The 16,806-nt window shown below is 40.2% G+C and overlaps 1 protein-coding gene across 1 annotated transcript in view; it reads right to left on the bottom strand.

Annotated features, from left to right (window-relative positions):
- Positions 1 to 16,806, bottom strand: part of prex2 (phosphatidylinositol-3,4,5-trisphosphate-dependent Rac exchange factor 2) — a 547,559-nt gene that overhangs the window by 466,297 nt on the left and 64,456 nt on the right.

Below are 16,806 nucleotides of genomic sequence, written 5' to 3'. Positions count from 1 at the left end.
CAGTGGTGTGAAAAACTATTTGCCCCCTTCCTGATTTCTTATTCTTTTGCATGTTTGTCACACAAAATGTTTCTGATCATCAAACACATTTAACCATTAGTCAAATATAACACAAGTAAACACAAAATGCAGTTTTTAAATGATGGTGTTTATTATTTAGGGAGAAAAAAAATCCAAACCTACATGGCCCTGTGTGAAAAAGTAATTGTCCCCTTGTTAAAAAATAACCTAACTGTGGTGTATCACACCTGAGTTCAATTTCCGTAGCCACCCCCAGGCCTGATTACTGCCACACCTGTTTCAATCAAGAAATCACTTAAATAGGAGCTGCCTGACACAGAGAAGTAGACCAAAAGCACCTCAAAAGCTAGACATCATGCCAAGATCCAAAGAAATTCAGGAACAAATGAGAACAGAAGTAATTGAGATCTATCAGTCTGGTAAAGGTTATAAAGCCATTTCTAAAGCTTTGGGACACCAGCGGACCACAGTGAGAGCCATTATCCACAAATGGCAAAAACATGGAACAGTGGTGAACCTTCCCAGGAGTGGCCTGCCGACCAAAATTACCCCAAGAGCGCAGAGACGACTCATCCGAGAGGTCACAAAAGACCCCAGGACAACATCTAAAGAACTGCAGGCCTCACTTGCCTCAATTAAGGTCAGTGTTCACGACTCCACCATAAGAAAGAGACTGGGCAAAAACGGCCTGCATGGCAGATTTCCAAGACGCAAACCACTGTTAAGCAAAAAGAACATTAGGGCTCGTCTCAATTTTGCTAAGAAACATCTCAATGATTGCCAAGACTTTTGGGAAAATACCTTGTGGACTGATGAGTCAAAAGTTGAACTTTTTGGAAGGCAAATGTCCCGTTACATCTGGCGTAAAAGGAACACAGCATTTCAGAAAAAGAACATCATACCAACAGTAAAATATGGTGGTGGTAGTGTGATGGTCTGGGGTTGTTTTGCTGCTTCAGGACCTGGAAGGCTTGCTGTGATAGATGGAACCATGAATTCTACTGTCTACCAAAAAATCCTGAAGGAGAATGTCCGGCCATCTGTTCGTCAACTCAAGCTGAAGCGATCTTGGGTGCTGCAACAGGACAATGACCCAAAACACACCAGCAAATCCACCTCTGAATGGCTGAAGAAAAACAAAATGAAGACTTTGGAGTGGCCTAGTCAAAGTCCTGACCTGAATCCAATTGAGATGCTACGGCATGACCTTAAAAAGGCGATTCATGCTAGAAAACCCTCAAATAAAGCTGAATTACAACAATTTTGCAAAGATGAGTGGGCCAAAATTCCTCCAGAGCGCTGTAAAAGACTCATTGCAAGTTATCGCAAAGGCTTGATTGCAGTTATTGCTGCTAAGGGTGGCCCAACCAGTTATTAGGTTCAGGGGGGCAATTACTTTTTCACACAGGGCCATGTAGGTTTGGATTTTTTTTTCTCCCTAAATAATAAAAACCACCATTTACAAACTGCATTTTGTGTTTACTTGTGTTATATTTGACTAATGGTTAAATGTGTTTGATGATCAGAAACATTTTGTGTGACAAACATGCAAAAGAATAAGAAATCAGGAAGGGGGCAAATAGTTTTTCACACCACTGTATATGTGTGTGTATATTATATATATATATATATATATATATATATATATATATATATACATACAGTAATCCCTCCTCCATCGCGGGGGTTGCGTTCCAGAGCCACCCGCGAAATAAGAAAACCCGCGAAGTAGAAACCATATGTTTATATGGTTATTTTTATATTGTCATGCTTGGGTCACAGATTTGCGCAGAAACACAGGAGGTTGTAGAGAGACAGTAACGTTATTCAAACACTGCAAACAAACATTTGTCTCTTTTTCAAAAGTTTAAACTGTGCTCCATGACAAGACAGAGATGACAGTTCTGTCTCACAATTAAAAGAATGCAAACATATCTTCCTCTTCAAAGGAGTGCGTGTCAGGAGCACAGAATGTCATATAGATAGAGAAAACAATCTCTAGCAAACAAATCAATAGGGCTGTTTGGCTTTTAAGTATGCGAAGCACCGCGGCACAAAGCTGTTGAAGGCGGCAGCTCACACCCCCTCCGTCAGGAGCAGGGAGAGAGAGAGAGAGATAGAGAGAGACAGAGTTTGTTTTTCAGTCAAAAATCAATACGTGCCCTTCGAGCTTTTAATTATGCGAAGCACCGTGCAGCATGTCGTTTCAGGAAGCAGCTGCACAAAAGATAGCAACGTGAAGATAATCTTTCAGCATTTTTAGACGAGCGTCCATATCGTCTAGGTGTGCGAACAGCCCCCCTGCTCAATCCCCATACGTCAGGATCAGAGAAAGTCAGCGCAAGAGAGAGAGAAAAGTAAGCAATCTAGCTTCTCAGCCATCTGCCAATAGCGTCCCTTGTATGAAATCAACTGGGCAAACCAACTGAGGAAGCATGTACCAGAAATTAAAAGACCCATTGTCCGCAGAAATCCGCGAACCAGCAAAAAATCCACGATATATATTTAAATATGCTTACATATAAAATCCGCGATGGAGTGAAGCCGCGAAAGGCGATATAGCGAGGGATCACTGTATATAGCCTATATATATATATATATATATATATATATATATATATATATATATATATATATACACACACACATATACAGTGCATCTGGAAAGTATTCACAGTGCATCACTTTTTCCACATTTTGTTATGTTACAGCCTTATTCCAAAATGAATTAAATTCATTTTTTTCCTCAGAATTCTACACACAACACCTCATAATGACAACGTCAAAAAAGTTTACTTGAGGTTTTTGCAAATTTATTAAAAAAAAAAAAAAATTGAGTAAGCACATGTACATAAGTAGTCACAGCCTTTGCCGTGAAGCTCAAAATTGAGCTCAGGTGCATCCTGTTTCCCCTGATCATCCTTGAGATGTTTCTGCAGCTTAATTGGAGTCCACCTGTGGTAAATTCAGTTGACTGGACATGATTTGGAAAGGCACACACCTGTCTATATAAGGTCCCACAGTTGACAGTTCATGTCAGAGCACAAACCAAGCATGAAGTCAAAGGAATTGTCTGTAGACCTCCGAGACAGGATTGTCTCGAGGCACAAATCTGGGGAAGGTTACAGAAAATTTCTGCTGCTTTGAAGGTCCCAATGAGCACAGTGGCCTCCATCATCCGTAAGTGGAAGAAGTTCGAAACCACCAGGACTCTTCCTAGAGCTGGCCGGCCATCTAAACTGAGTGATCGGGGGAAAAGGGTCTTAGTCAGGGAGGTGACCAAGAACCCGATGGTCACTCTGTCAGAGCTCGAGAGGTCCTCTGTGGAGAGAGGAGAACCTTCCAGAAGGACAACCATCTCTGCAGCAATCCACCAATCAGGCCTGTATGGTAGAGTGGCCAGACGGAAGCCACTCCTTAGTAAAAGGCACATGGCAGCCCGCCTGGAGTTTGCCAAAAGGCACCTGAAGGACTCTCAGACCATGAAAAAGAAAATTCTCTGGTCTGATGAGACAAAGATTGAACTCTTTGGTGTGAATGCCAGGCGTCACGTATGGAGGAAACCTGGCACCATCCCTACAGTGAAGCAGGGTGGTGGCAGCATCATGCTGTGGGGATGTTTTTCAGCGGCAGGAACTGGGAGACTAGTCAGGATAAAGGGAAAGATGACTGCAGCAATGTACAGAGACATCCTGGATGAAAACCTGCTCCAGAGCGCTCTTGACCTCAGACTGGGGCGACGGTTCATCTTTCAGCAGGACAACGACCCCAAGCACACAGCCAAGATATCAAAGGAGCGGCTTCAGGACAACTCTGTGAATATCCTCGAGTGGCCAGAGCCCAGACTTGAATCCGATTGAACATCTCTGGAGAGATCTTAAAATGGCTGTGCACCGACGCTTCCCATCCAACCTGATGGAGCTTGAGAGGTGCTGCAAAGAGGAATGGGCGAAACTGGCCAAGGATAGGTGTGCCAAGCTTGTGGCATCATATTCAACAAGACTTGAGGCTGTAATTGCTGCCAAAGGTGCATCGACAAAGTATTGAGTAAAGGCTGTGAATACTTATGTATTATAGGTACACTTGCACAAAGTCAGGGATTTTGTAGGATTCTAGTCAGGTGTATGATCAACCAATTATACCAAACAGGTGCTAATGATCATCAATGTCACACGTAGGTTGAAACACAGTCATTAACTGAAACAGAAACAGCTGTGTAGGAGGCTTAAAACTGGGTGAGGAACAGCCAAACTCTGCTACCAAAGTGAGGTTGTGGAAGACAGTTTCATGTCATGGCAAGATTGAGCACAGCAACAAAACACAAGGTAGTTATACTGCATCAGCAAGGTCTCTCCCAGACAAAGATTTCAAAGCAGACTGGGGTTTCAAGATGTGCTGTTCAAGCTCTTTTGAAGAAGCACAAAGAAACGGGCAACGGTGAGGATCGTAGACGCAGTGGTCGGCCAAGGAAACTTAGTGCAGCAGATGAAAGACACATCAAGCTTATTACCCTTCGAAATCAGAAGATGTCCAGCAGTGCCATCAGCTCAGAACTGGCAGAAACCAGTGGGACCCAGGTACACCCATCTACTATCCGGAGAAGTCTGGCCAGAAGTGGTCTTCATGGAAGAGTTGCAGCCAAAAAGCCACACCTCCGACATGGAAACAAGGCCAAGTGACTCAAGTATGCACGAAAACATAGGAACTGGGGTGCAGAAAAATGGCAGCAGGTGCTCTGGACTGATGAGTCAAAATTTGAAATATTTGGCTGTAATAGAAGGCAGTTTGTTAGTCGAAGGGCTGGAGAGCGGTACAATAATGAGTGTCTGCAGGCAACAGTGAAGCATGGTGGAGGTTCCTTGAACGTTTGGGGCTGCATTTCTGCAAATGGAGTTGGAGATTTGGTCAGGATTAATGGTGTTCTCAATGCTGAGAAATACAGGCAGATACTTATCCCATCATGCAATACCATCAGGGAGGCGTATGATTGGCCTCAAATTTATTCTGCAGCAGGACAACGACCCCAAACATACAGCCAAAGTCACTAAGAACTACCTTCAGCGTAAAGAAGAACAAGAAGTCCTGGAAGTGATGGTATGGCCCCCACAGAGCCCTGATCTCAACATCATCGAGTGTGTCTAGGATTACATGAAGAGACAGAAGGATGTGAGTAAGCCTACATCCAGAGAAGATCTGTGGTTCTCCAAGATGTTTGGAACAACCTACCAGCCAAGTTCCTTCAAAAACTGTGTGCAAGTGTACCTAGAAGAATTGATGCTGTTTTGAAGGCAAAGGGTGGTCACACCAAATATTGATTTAGATTTCACTTTTGTTCATTCACTGCATTTTGTTGATTGATGAAAATAAATGATTAACACTTCCATTTTTGAAAGCATTCTTTGTTTACAGCATTTTTTCACGGCTGCCTAAAACTTTTGCACAGTACTGCATATTGTAAGAAAGGCGCTATATTGCGCCCGACCCGACACAGATTCACACGGAGGCACGTGTAAAATAAAACAAATATTTATTTTTCTTCACCTGTGGGGCATGTCTTTACCGTGAACCCCACAGGCAATGCACAGTCCCAATCACAGCACACAAAGTAACACAAAGCACTTCTTTCTCCTACCACCACTCCTGTCAGGCAACCTTGTCCTCCTCCACCCAACTCTGGACCCTGAGTGGTGGTCGCTGACTCCTTTTATAGTCCACCCGGAAGTGCTCCAGGTCCTTGATCACCAAGTTCCGGTTGCACTTCCGGGTGTCACGAATGCGCTGCACCCACGGAGCCGTATAAGTACGGGCCGGCACAAGTAGAGGGGATCGAGGATCGGAGATCGAGAGAAACAATCAGAAAGAAAGAGGTTAAAAAGATGAGACGAGACGTGACATCTTGGGAGGACGATCTGGCCACCTGGAAGGGGAAGGCAGCACGAACTGGGGCCCAGCGAATGAGCATAGGCTGTGGCACTCTAGGGGCTGGTTTGCCCCACTGTATATTTGTGTTGAGTGGGACAAGCATGTCCTGATGACCTCCCTAAGCATCCGAGGTGCGACTGCGGGAGCATGAAGGAAGTCGGTAGGACAGTCTGGCTGCGCATTTTAGAGGCAGCCAAAACAGGGGTTGGACGAAAGGAGTTTGTGGCTGCTGAGTCTCTACCGGCTACGCAAATAACAGGTGAGCCGGGGAGACAAAGAAGGAGGTTAGTACCCCGCCCCTGGCACGACTTGTCGTTGTGCGCGTCGGGTTCTTAAGCTGCTCCTCATGTGCTCGTGCGTGACTGTATGTATGTATATTTTTATATATATATTATATATATATACAGTAATCCCTCACTTATCGCAGGAGATAGGTTCCAAGGCCGACCGCGATAACTGAATTTCCGCGAAGTAGGGACACTATATTTATTTAATTATTTAACGTGTATTTGGACGTTTTTAAACCCTCCCTGTATTGTTTACAACCCACCATTTACTCTATTAAAAACAGGGACAACTGCTAAGCAATATGAAATCGGTAGATAAGTTTACACTTACTGTATAGCGAAGTATACTTAGCAGCTTGTAGGCGGTCATGACGTCGTCGATCTTGTTGCAAAGATTCCTAAAGCAGTTTCCATCCAGACTACTGCCTTATCACGTCCACTTGCAACTCGTTTTGCACCCTGGTTAAAGGACACTGCGGCCGTAGATCTTATATGCTTTTCCTCCTTTTTAAATAAAAAGAATCGATGTCCTTCAGCGGTGTAGCTGTTCCCTTCCTTCAACATATCCAAAACTTTTACCTTTTCTGCAATCATTTGCATCTTCTGTTGGTGCTTGGACCCAGCCCCTGAAGCATTAGCATGTTAATGATGAATGAGTGAGATGAGACTTCCTGGTTAATGCAACACTCCGTCGCTGAGCCAATCAGCAGCACACAGGAACTTAACTGCGTGCTCTGATTGGGTAGCTTCTCAGCCATCCGCCAATAGCATCTCTTGTATGAAATCAACTGGGCAACCAACTGAGGAAGCAAGTATTGTAAACCCATTGTCCGCAGAAACCCGCGAAGCAGCAAAAAATCTGCGTTATGTATTTAGATATGCTTACATATAAAATCCGTGAAGTCGTGAATCCGCGAAAAGTGAACCGCGAAGTAGCGAGGGATTACTGTATTAGGATGTAGCGGGTTGGATAATGGATGGATGGATGTATATGTGTGTGTATATACTTGCTTCTTAATTTATGAAGAACTTTATTACAATACTTTGAATAAACTACAAATTAACATTAACTTAACTGATTTCACCATGTACACATGGAGGAAGAACTTGATTATGTGACAAGTTAGACATTTACAAAACTGCTGCTGCATATTCAGCTTCAATAATAAAACTAAAGCCCAAACCCCTAAATAAAGAGGCATGGCTTGTTGCAGTACAAAGTAAGAATACACATATTTACTGTATTTAAAAGGGAAATAGATCTGTAAAGAGAGCTTTATAAGATTCCTATACAATATAAACATTTACATTTTTTATTATTCCTAACTAAGCTACATTATTATATCCAACACACAAGAGCAGCACTTGTTTAACATTCTTCATTTTTGCCAGGAAAAAAAATGGTTTCCGCCCAATAAAAGATGTCCACAACAGGTGTTTAAGCAGTTAAACTGGATTGGACAGGTTTGTCACACACAAGCGAGGAGGGAGCAAACTGGAAGCCCTGTGACTGATGTTAAGACAGGGATGGGTTATGTGGTTTTCACACATTTTAACCTTTCCTTCTATTGTAGTCTCCAAGTGCAGGAGGAGATCAGCTGCGCACCCTGACTTCACTTCCGGCACAGCAGAGAAGCTCCGCCCCATCTCACTTTCTCAACATGTAAACCACGAATTGGACCGGAAGCATCATTGGAGTGTCAGATGCCAAACCTTTATTTTATTTTGGTCTCTTTATTTGCAGATCACAGTATGTAATAATTTCTGTTATATAAACATGCAGAAATGTAACATATATTATTAAATGAGTAGAAACAATGTTTAAAACAAAGTGTGATGAAATTACATTTAAATTACTTTTGAAAACCTTAATATACAATGAATATTGCAATAATCAGGCTAGAGCAGAATGGCCAAAGCACTGAAAGGTATACAAATAAGAGCTGCTCAGAGCATTTGGTGGGCATAGGGTGGTCACAAGTGGCCTGAAAACTCACAGAAAGAATATAGAAACTCTGCACAGAGAATGCATCTATGAGTCAAAAACCTAAGAATCTGAAGAAATGAGGTTGTAGAGAAAATCGCATCCAAATGACTTGCATATTTCATCAACTGGGGAGTCAAATTCATTGAGTCTGAATTAAACGATAGACTAACATTCAGTCCAGGACTGGGTCTGATCCTTCATTTGATATTGCTATGAACAGCACCCCGCCGGCACCCCTAACAACACACACACACACTATAGTTGACATAACTGGTATCACACACTATGTTAATGACATATGCATTATATCTGATTGTGAACAGTATAATCATCCAGCTATCTGTTTCTTGAATCCACAAAAGTGAGTCTCATGGCTGTATAGAGCAGGAGAGTATTCCAGCAGAAATGAGCATTTGTGCATAACTCTGTACAAATAAAGAATTGTTCTGCATTCTCATCTAGACTCTGTAACTGCCTTCTTTGAAGATAGAGAAATTGTTTTTCTACGACAGAAGTTGCTGTATATGGGCCACCATCCATTGGCCAATATGTTGCAGTTTGGGGAAGCACTTTTACTGTGTTAACATAATAATAAGGAAACATTTTGATACTCTGGTGTTTTTATCTATGTTTTCTTCAAATATACTGCAAATGTTATTATTACCTGGGCTGGCAGGTCACACAGCAGATTTTTATTATTGGTTCTTGATTAGTGTATGAAATGCCCCTTAGTAATCAGAAAAGTCCCATTGGATATAAACTGGGAACTTGAAGAACATACAATACATTAGTCTTAAAGAATGTTATTGGTTACAATATACATATCTTAGGCATTCACATTTTATTACAGGCAAACATGCAGTCTGCAAACAAAACCCATCCGTGGACTATGACATGATCGTATATAATGCTATCTATAACACAGTAAAAAAAGTTTCACTTCAAGCAATCATTTTCTGCTAAAGAAAGCACAAAACCTTTTTTAAACCATGCACTGATATGCTGTCATTGTACACTACTGTTGACAGCTGGGAACTGAAGTCCTTGCAGTACTATAGCCACAGAATTATTTTCCCATTTTTACAGATGATAAGCAATACCTCCAAATTGATGCAAATTGGAACAAGACATGGCTATCTTATTTTTATTAGTAACGTTTTTTCAGTAAACGTTGTTATACTCATCCTCTTCACTAAGGTTATGCCAAACACAGGCAAGTACTAACAACTGCATGGAATTCCTATTTAGTCATTTAGAATTAACAATTTCTGGCCAAACTCTCTGATAAAATAAAAATGCAGAAATCCTATACAAATACAGAGCAGAATACGAGATACTGTAATTTAACAAACTCTGTCCTGTGAAGTGCCCCTTCTGTACTTTTTAGTCACTGACAACCAGAAGGTCTCCATATATAACTATATTCTACTTTTGTGGGAGGCAAGTTGTGCATTAAAAAAAGATTGTGTCAAACTCCACAGAATTTGCATTTGCAAAGGTGTACACTTACTCATTTCACCTTTGCAGGAATGTTTACCAACATAATGTAATTGCTTAGGAGCATTCATGTTACTTGGGCCAAGAGGTGTAAGTACATTGAAACAACATAAGGTTTGTGTAATTTATGCTGTCATCACAAGAAGACTGTCCACGCTAGAAATTATTGCAAGCTAGCAAGTATCCAGCACTGTGTGTTAATACCCAGACAGCTTTAAACATTACAGCTGAGGAAGAATGAAGTGTTCTCAACTATGTCAGAGATAAAAAGGAATAATACAGAATTTCCTCTTTTTCTGCCATATTATTTTCTGCTCAGGAAAACGTATCCCATCATTTCTTTACGGCATTTTTATCTACAATCAAATGACCACGTCTCACAAGACAAATGTTGAAATCCTGGATGCACCCATTACTGCTCAAGAACTGCATGAAGCTCTGTGATCCTGACAAAGGGAAAAAGTCCTGGGATTGTCAGCCTACCACCAGGATTTATATTGTGTTTATTGGACTTACTGACAGACCCCTTTAGGCAATGTTGTCTTTGTCCAAGTCAAAATTACATGCATCTCTTAATGAAACAATAATTTCACTGATGCTCAAACAAGATAAAGACAGACCCTTCCTCTTGCCAGAACTACTGACCTTTATCATTTATCAGTACAGATAAAGATGCTAGCTAAAGTTTTAGCATGAAGACCAAGTCCAATTATTGGTAAATTAATAGGTGCAAATCAAACTGGCTTTATCCACTCCCGACAAGCTTCAGACCTACAGTTAGGTCCATAAATATTTGGACAGAGACAACTTTTTTCTAATTTTGGTTCTGTACATTACCACAATGAATTTTAAATGAAACAACTCAGATGCAGTTGAAGTGCAGACTTTCAGCTTTAATTCAGTGGGGTGAACAAAACGATTGCATAAAAATGTGAGGCAACTAATGCATTTTTTGAACACAATCCCTTCATTTCAGGGGCTCAAAAGTAATTGGACAAATTAAATAACTGGACATAAAATGTTCATTTCTAATACTTGGTTGAAAACCCTTTGCTGGCAATGACAGCCTGAAGTCTTGAACTCATGGACATCACCAGATGCTGAATTTCCTCCTTTTTAATGCTCTTCCAGGCCTTTACTGCAGCGGCATTCAGTTGCTGTTTGTTTGTGGGCCTTTCTGTCTGAAGTTTAGTCTTCAACAAGTAAAATGCATGCTCAATTGGGTTAAGATCAGGTGACTGACTTGGCCATTCAAGAATTTTCCACTTCTTTGCTTTAATAAACTCCTGGGTTGCTTTGGCTGTACGTTTTGGGTCATTGTCCAACTGTATCATGAAACGCCGCCCAATCAATTTGACTGCATTTAGCTGGATTTGAGCAGACAGTATGTCTCTGAACACCTCAGAATTCATTCGGCTGCTTCTGTCCTGTGTCACATCATCAATAAACACTAGTGTCCCAGTGCCACTGGCAGCCATGCACGCCCAAGCCATCACACTGCCTCCACCGTGTTTTACAGATGATGTGGTATGCTTTGGATAATGAGCTGTTCCATGCCTTCTCCATACTTTTTTCTTGCCATCATTCTGGTAGAGGTTGATCTTGGTTTCATCTGTCTAAAGAATGTTTTTCCAGACCTGTGCTGGCTTTTTTAGATGTTCTTTAGCAAAGTCCAATCTAGCCTTTCTATTCTTGAGGCTTAGGAGTGGCTTGCACCTTGCAGTGCACCCTCTGTATTTACTTTCATGCAGTCTTCTCTTTATTGTTAGACTTGGATATTGATACGCCTACCCCCTGGAGAGTGTTGTTCACTTGGTTGGCTGTTGTGCAGGGGTTTCACTTCACCGTGGAAATGATTCTGCGATCATCCACCACTGTTGTCTTCCGTGGACGTCCAGGTCTTTTTGCGTTGCTGAGTTCACCAGTGCTTGCTTTCTTTCTCAGGATGTACCAAACTGTAGATTTTGCCACTCGTAATATTGTAGCAATTTCTCAGATGGGTTTTTTCTGTTTTCGCAGCTTAAGGATGGCTTCTTTCACCTGCATAGAGAGCTCCTTTGACCACATGTTGTCTGTTCACAGCAAAATCTTCCACATGCAAGCACAACACCTCAAATCAACTCCAGGCCTTTTATCTGCTTAATTGATAATGACATAACGACGGACTTGCCCACACCTGCTCATGTAATAGCCTGCTCATGAAATAGCCTTTGAGTCAATTGTCCAATTACTTTTGAGCCCCTGAAATGAAGGGATTGTGTTCAAAAAATGCTTTAGTTGCCTCACATTTTTATGCAATCGTTTTGTTCACCCCACTGAATTAAAGCTGAAAGTCTGCACTTCAACTGCGTCTGAGTTGTTTCATTTAAAATTCATTGTGGTAATGTACAGAACCAAAATTAGAAAAAAAGTTGTCTCTGTCCAAATATTTATGGACCTAACTGTATATGCAGATTAATTTATTAACAGATAAGTCTTTTGAAAAAAAAACAAGCAAAATTATTATGTCTTAGTGCTAAGAAAGCTTTCAACAGATTAAACTTGCCATACTTTTGGGTACTTCTGCAGCAAATGGATTTTGCCGAAAAAAATTGTTAGCATAGTCCAGAGTTTGTAATCATCATCCAAAGCAGCCATGCTTACCAATTCTAACATGTCTCCTCCTTTCCCTGTCACGAGAGTCTTATGTCAGGGCTGCCTCTTGTCTCCTGCTTTGTTTGGTCTTTCTCTCGAGCCACTGGCAAGTGTGATTTTTCTCTTCAAGTGATATTAAATTTAATTTTGATGCAGAATTCCCATCACTCTATTTCACAACATGCATCTTTTATTTTTAAATAACACTCCATTGGATATACCATCAGTCCCGTACCTGTTTGACAGATGCAGCATACAAGATCACTCAGTCTAAGTCTGCTTTATTCCGCTTAATAATTTGTGTTAAGACAAATGGCCTTCCCCCTGATATATCCATTGTCTCATAATTTCTTTAAGTAGATGCAATCATTTTCTCAAGTTGAAATTTGACTGTACAATTATCAGTCTGTCTTCATTGAAATCAACAGCTTGTTGAACTTGTGGTCCAAAATGAATCTCTCTCTTACAGCTCTTTTTGCCTCTTTCAAAATGAACATTGCATTCCATGTCAATTAAATTAGCTTTATGATCCCTCTTTCTTCTCCAGCATCCAACTGTTCCACAATTCAGTCTGTCATCACTTCTAAGCTTATCATTTGGGCCTGTTGGTAAATTGCTATCTTAACCCATCCTAAATAAGATGGGGGTCTTGCCCTGCCCAAATTCAAATTTATATCACTGGGGATTTATACAGTACTCCATTCAATATAATCAAGGTTTGATACCTCATTACAACCTAGTTGGATGCCTACTGAATCATCCCTGGTTGTACCACATACCTTTTCCAAGATATTATTTTCCAGCTCCATCATAAGATATGTAAAACTTAGATTTGGTCTTATTATTTCCAATACAATACAATAAGGCAACTGGTTAAAAAAAACACATTGGCTGTAAATCTAAATGGGTTAACCAGTCTCCTCTTTTTCGTAACCTTTCACTTTTAATTGGGGGTGAATCCTGCAGTTTTTCCTCTATGGTCTACTTGTAGGCTCTTCTTGTTTGTCATCAAATTTAACATCTCTGTTTATTCCTTTTTCTTTCTTCCTGCAAATCCTTGTTGCCATAAATTAAGTGGCATTCCCTTTTCAACAAACCCTCCAGATTATGTTATTTTCCATCTTTTTTCTACACTTCCTCCTTCTAAAGGCACTGTTTCTTCAGTATGTTCATGCTTAATATAACCATGTATTAAACACCTTTCAGTTCTTAATATATATGGGACAGGGATCTTAATTTGTCTCAATTATAAAAATGTTATGTTCCAAAAATCTCAGTTATCAGTTTACTCAGTTGCAGATAATTCACTGCTTTTGTTTTGCTCCTAGAAAACACTTTACTTTACACCCTAACCCCAAGCCCACAATGTCTATTTTACAACTTGAATGTTACAGACACATTCACACATATGTTTTGGTACTGTTCCTTAGTCTCCAAATTATAGTTCAACATCAGCTGCTTTCTATTCTCCTTATTGTCTTGTTCCCTTTAAAAAATGATTTTTTTTACCACTTTAGGCACCATTTTAAAAAACTTTAACTTGCCTCTAGATGAAAACTCCTTAACAAGTCATCTTCTCAGAATTATCTCCTTTTTATATCTGACTTTACCTGAGGCCTCAGCTGCAAGAATTAATAATTAAACTACATTGACCATTAGCTTGTGGGGAAATAAAACCACAATGATCAAGAGTAAATGAAACCTGGGTTGTTTTGGCGAAAGGATTGGTGCAGGTTGGGACGAGTATACTGCATTGGGATATTTTTTGGCTTGTTATTCTTGTTCTAATGTCTGCAATTAATTATTTTCCAATAAACAAACTTTTTGACTTACCACCAGTAAACTGATATTATTAACTCTCTTAGGAAGAAAACAAAGAAAATAGGGAAAAAACTGTTACTTTGTTAGATATTAGCTAAATGACAACTCTCAAGCATAATAATTCATATCACTGAACCATTTTATTATAATGTGCATTGAAATTGCAATCATAGTACACCTTAAAAGTGATAATGATGATGTACAGACTATTTTATTTCCCCTTTAAGAGGATCAGTGATGCATATTTGCACTTTTTAGTTTTTTTGTTAATTTACGTCAACTACCTGTTGTCATTAATCAGGGAACTAGGCCAACATGTCAGGAATATCTCTGCCAAATTTCACTCCATCTTGCCTTCTGTGTTTGAAGCCACTGACCGACTGACAAAGCACTACACATCTGGTTTTTGTATGGTGCGGGTGCACATACATACAGCTTAATGTGTTTTTGCCAACATAAAAAGGCAATTTGCAGCAGTGTCCGCATCTTCTAACATAATATGAACTTAATACATTCATATTGCAATTAGGGCACCTAGCAAGAATAAAGCTGCTTTTGTTAACTTTATAAACAGTGACATTCCATTACTGCACAAGTCACCTGTAAGGCCAAGATATGGCTGAAAAACCTCATGTTTTGATGGCCTGAGTCAATTCATGATTCATTTATTCTGAAGCAAAGTAGGTTTAGTAGCTTTGTCAGACCTGAGGGCGCTATACGTGTTGAATGGCTTGTTGGTAAGGTAACTAGGTATACTCTCAGTTTTTCATATGGCCTGTACTATTCATTGCAGCAGTAATCACGTCATTACATGTGCCAGGTAATAGCGGTCACCCACTCAGATGCTGATGCCTCACACTTTTCACTGACCACCAGAACACAGAGGAGAGGTGCTATAATGCCACACTGATCTTACACTCTCAGTTGTGGAGCACAGCCAGATACTTTTAAATGCAGGTGGTGGGGTCTTAATGCATCAGGTGGGAGGCTACTCTTCCTGCCAATGAAGTTCTGCAGCATTGTGATTACATACAGTATGTATGAGGCTGTTTAGCATATTCCATATGTGGATGTTTCAGAACAGCATTCAAGGCGCATTCACATATACACATTTACATGGTGATTGAGATTTAAAAAGGTTAAAATTGCGATAGAGGAAATGTGCATACATCAGGTTTTATAAATCTGTTTTTTTCTTCTGTATGCATTTTCCTGCTTTTCTGGCATGTTCATATTTTCACACTCAAAGTACTGCAAAATGTCATAAGTGCGGCCCCAGGACTGCAACAGTAACATGTATCTAAAGGCAATCCTGTTGTATAAACAAAATACAATATTCTACGGCCACAAACGCCTTCATTTGAACCTGTGCATGGATTTGTGCCCTTACAATAAGCACATAAGGAGAGGAAATAAATGGCAAACTCACAAATACAAGTAGCTCTATTTGAAAAATACCTAACCAGCTCTGTTAGCTGCTTAGTGATCCTATCATCCTATGAAAGTATTTGTCCATCTACCACTTCTCATCTCCTGTGTTATTCCTCATTTGCCTTTCCACATTTTGTGGTGTTCCCATTACAGGACAACATGACTGGTGTGAAGGGGTTAATCAACACTGTCTTCTAAGCAGGCAATCCCACCCCCACGTCAACATTATGTTTCGTAGCACAAAGGCCATTGAAGATCCAGCTACAACAACAGCAATAGTGATAATAGTTGAAATTTCATATATTTTAATATTTGTCATGTCATCTGAGACTACTGTTACCGTTCCTGAAAAGGCTGGGTGAAACCACACAGTTATTTTTTTAAATAACTTCAAAGGACATATTCACTTCTTCTATTTAAATCAGCTCCCTAGAAATATGGTCCAAGGTAATGAAATGTGGCATAAAACAGCAGACTGCACAGGAAACAGCTAGTACAATGTAAAGAAGGGCATGGCCGGGGAGGAAGGAAATCTTTGCCGTAAAGGACTCAAACACAGCTTGAATAGGAGGTCTTAATTACCAAATGGAAGCTGCAATCTTAGTGATACAGCAAAAGTTAATAAGGTCATGAGGTCTCATACACACAGTGGCTCACAGAAACAGTTAACAATACAGAACATAACAAAAATAAAAGGCTGAAGTCATCATCACAAAACCAGGCTTGCTTTGGTAAATAAATACAAATAACAAATATGAAATAAAGTGTTGTTTAATGATTAATCTACAAACCTTAATTTCATATCAACTGGACGTAATGAACAGGTTTATTCTTAAATGTCTGTGTTTCATTTAGCTAAGGGAAGAAAATAAATGAATTTATAAAAAAAAGTTGCATGTAAATCTACACGGGCATCTTAGGTTGCACCTGACCTGGTCCTGAACTTATTCTGGCAGGGCAACTTGTCCCTACAGGCACCCCCCACACACACACATTCCCCACCCCCACAAACAGTTGAGGGAGAGGTGTATGGAAGACCACTTCATATCAAAATGTATTAAATCAGAAAGAAATCCTGATACTTTGTTTTGTTCTGGGTTTTCTGTCTATTTGGAAAACACACAGCAGAGATTAAGTATTTAATACATACTGTACAACAAGTCTGTTACCATCTAAATAGTGCAAGAAGAGGTAACGGTACTATGT

The sequence above is a fragment of the Erpetoichthys calabaricus genome, chromosome 6 (assembly GCF_900747795.2).
Source record: "Erpetoichthys calabaricus chromosome 6, fErpCal1.3, whole genome shotgun sequence".
Lineage (NCBI taxonomy): Eukaryota > Metazoa > Chordata > Cladistia > Polypteriformes > Polypteridae > Erpetoichthys > Erpetoichthys calabaricus.
The sequence above is the reverse complement of the archived record's forward strand: the minus strand, read 5'-3'. Positions and strand labels throughout refer to the sequence as shown.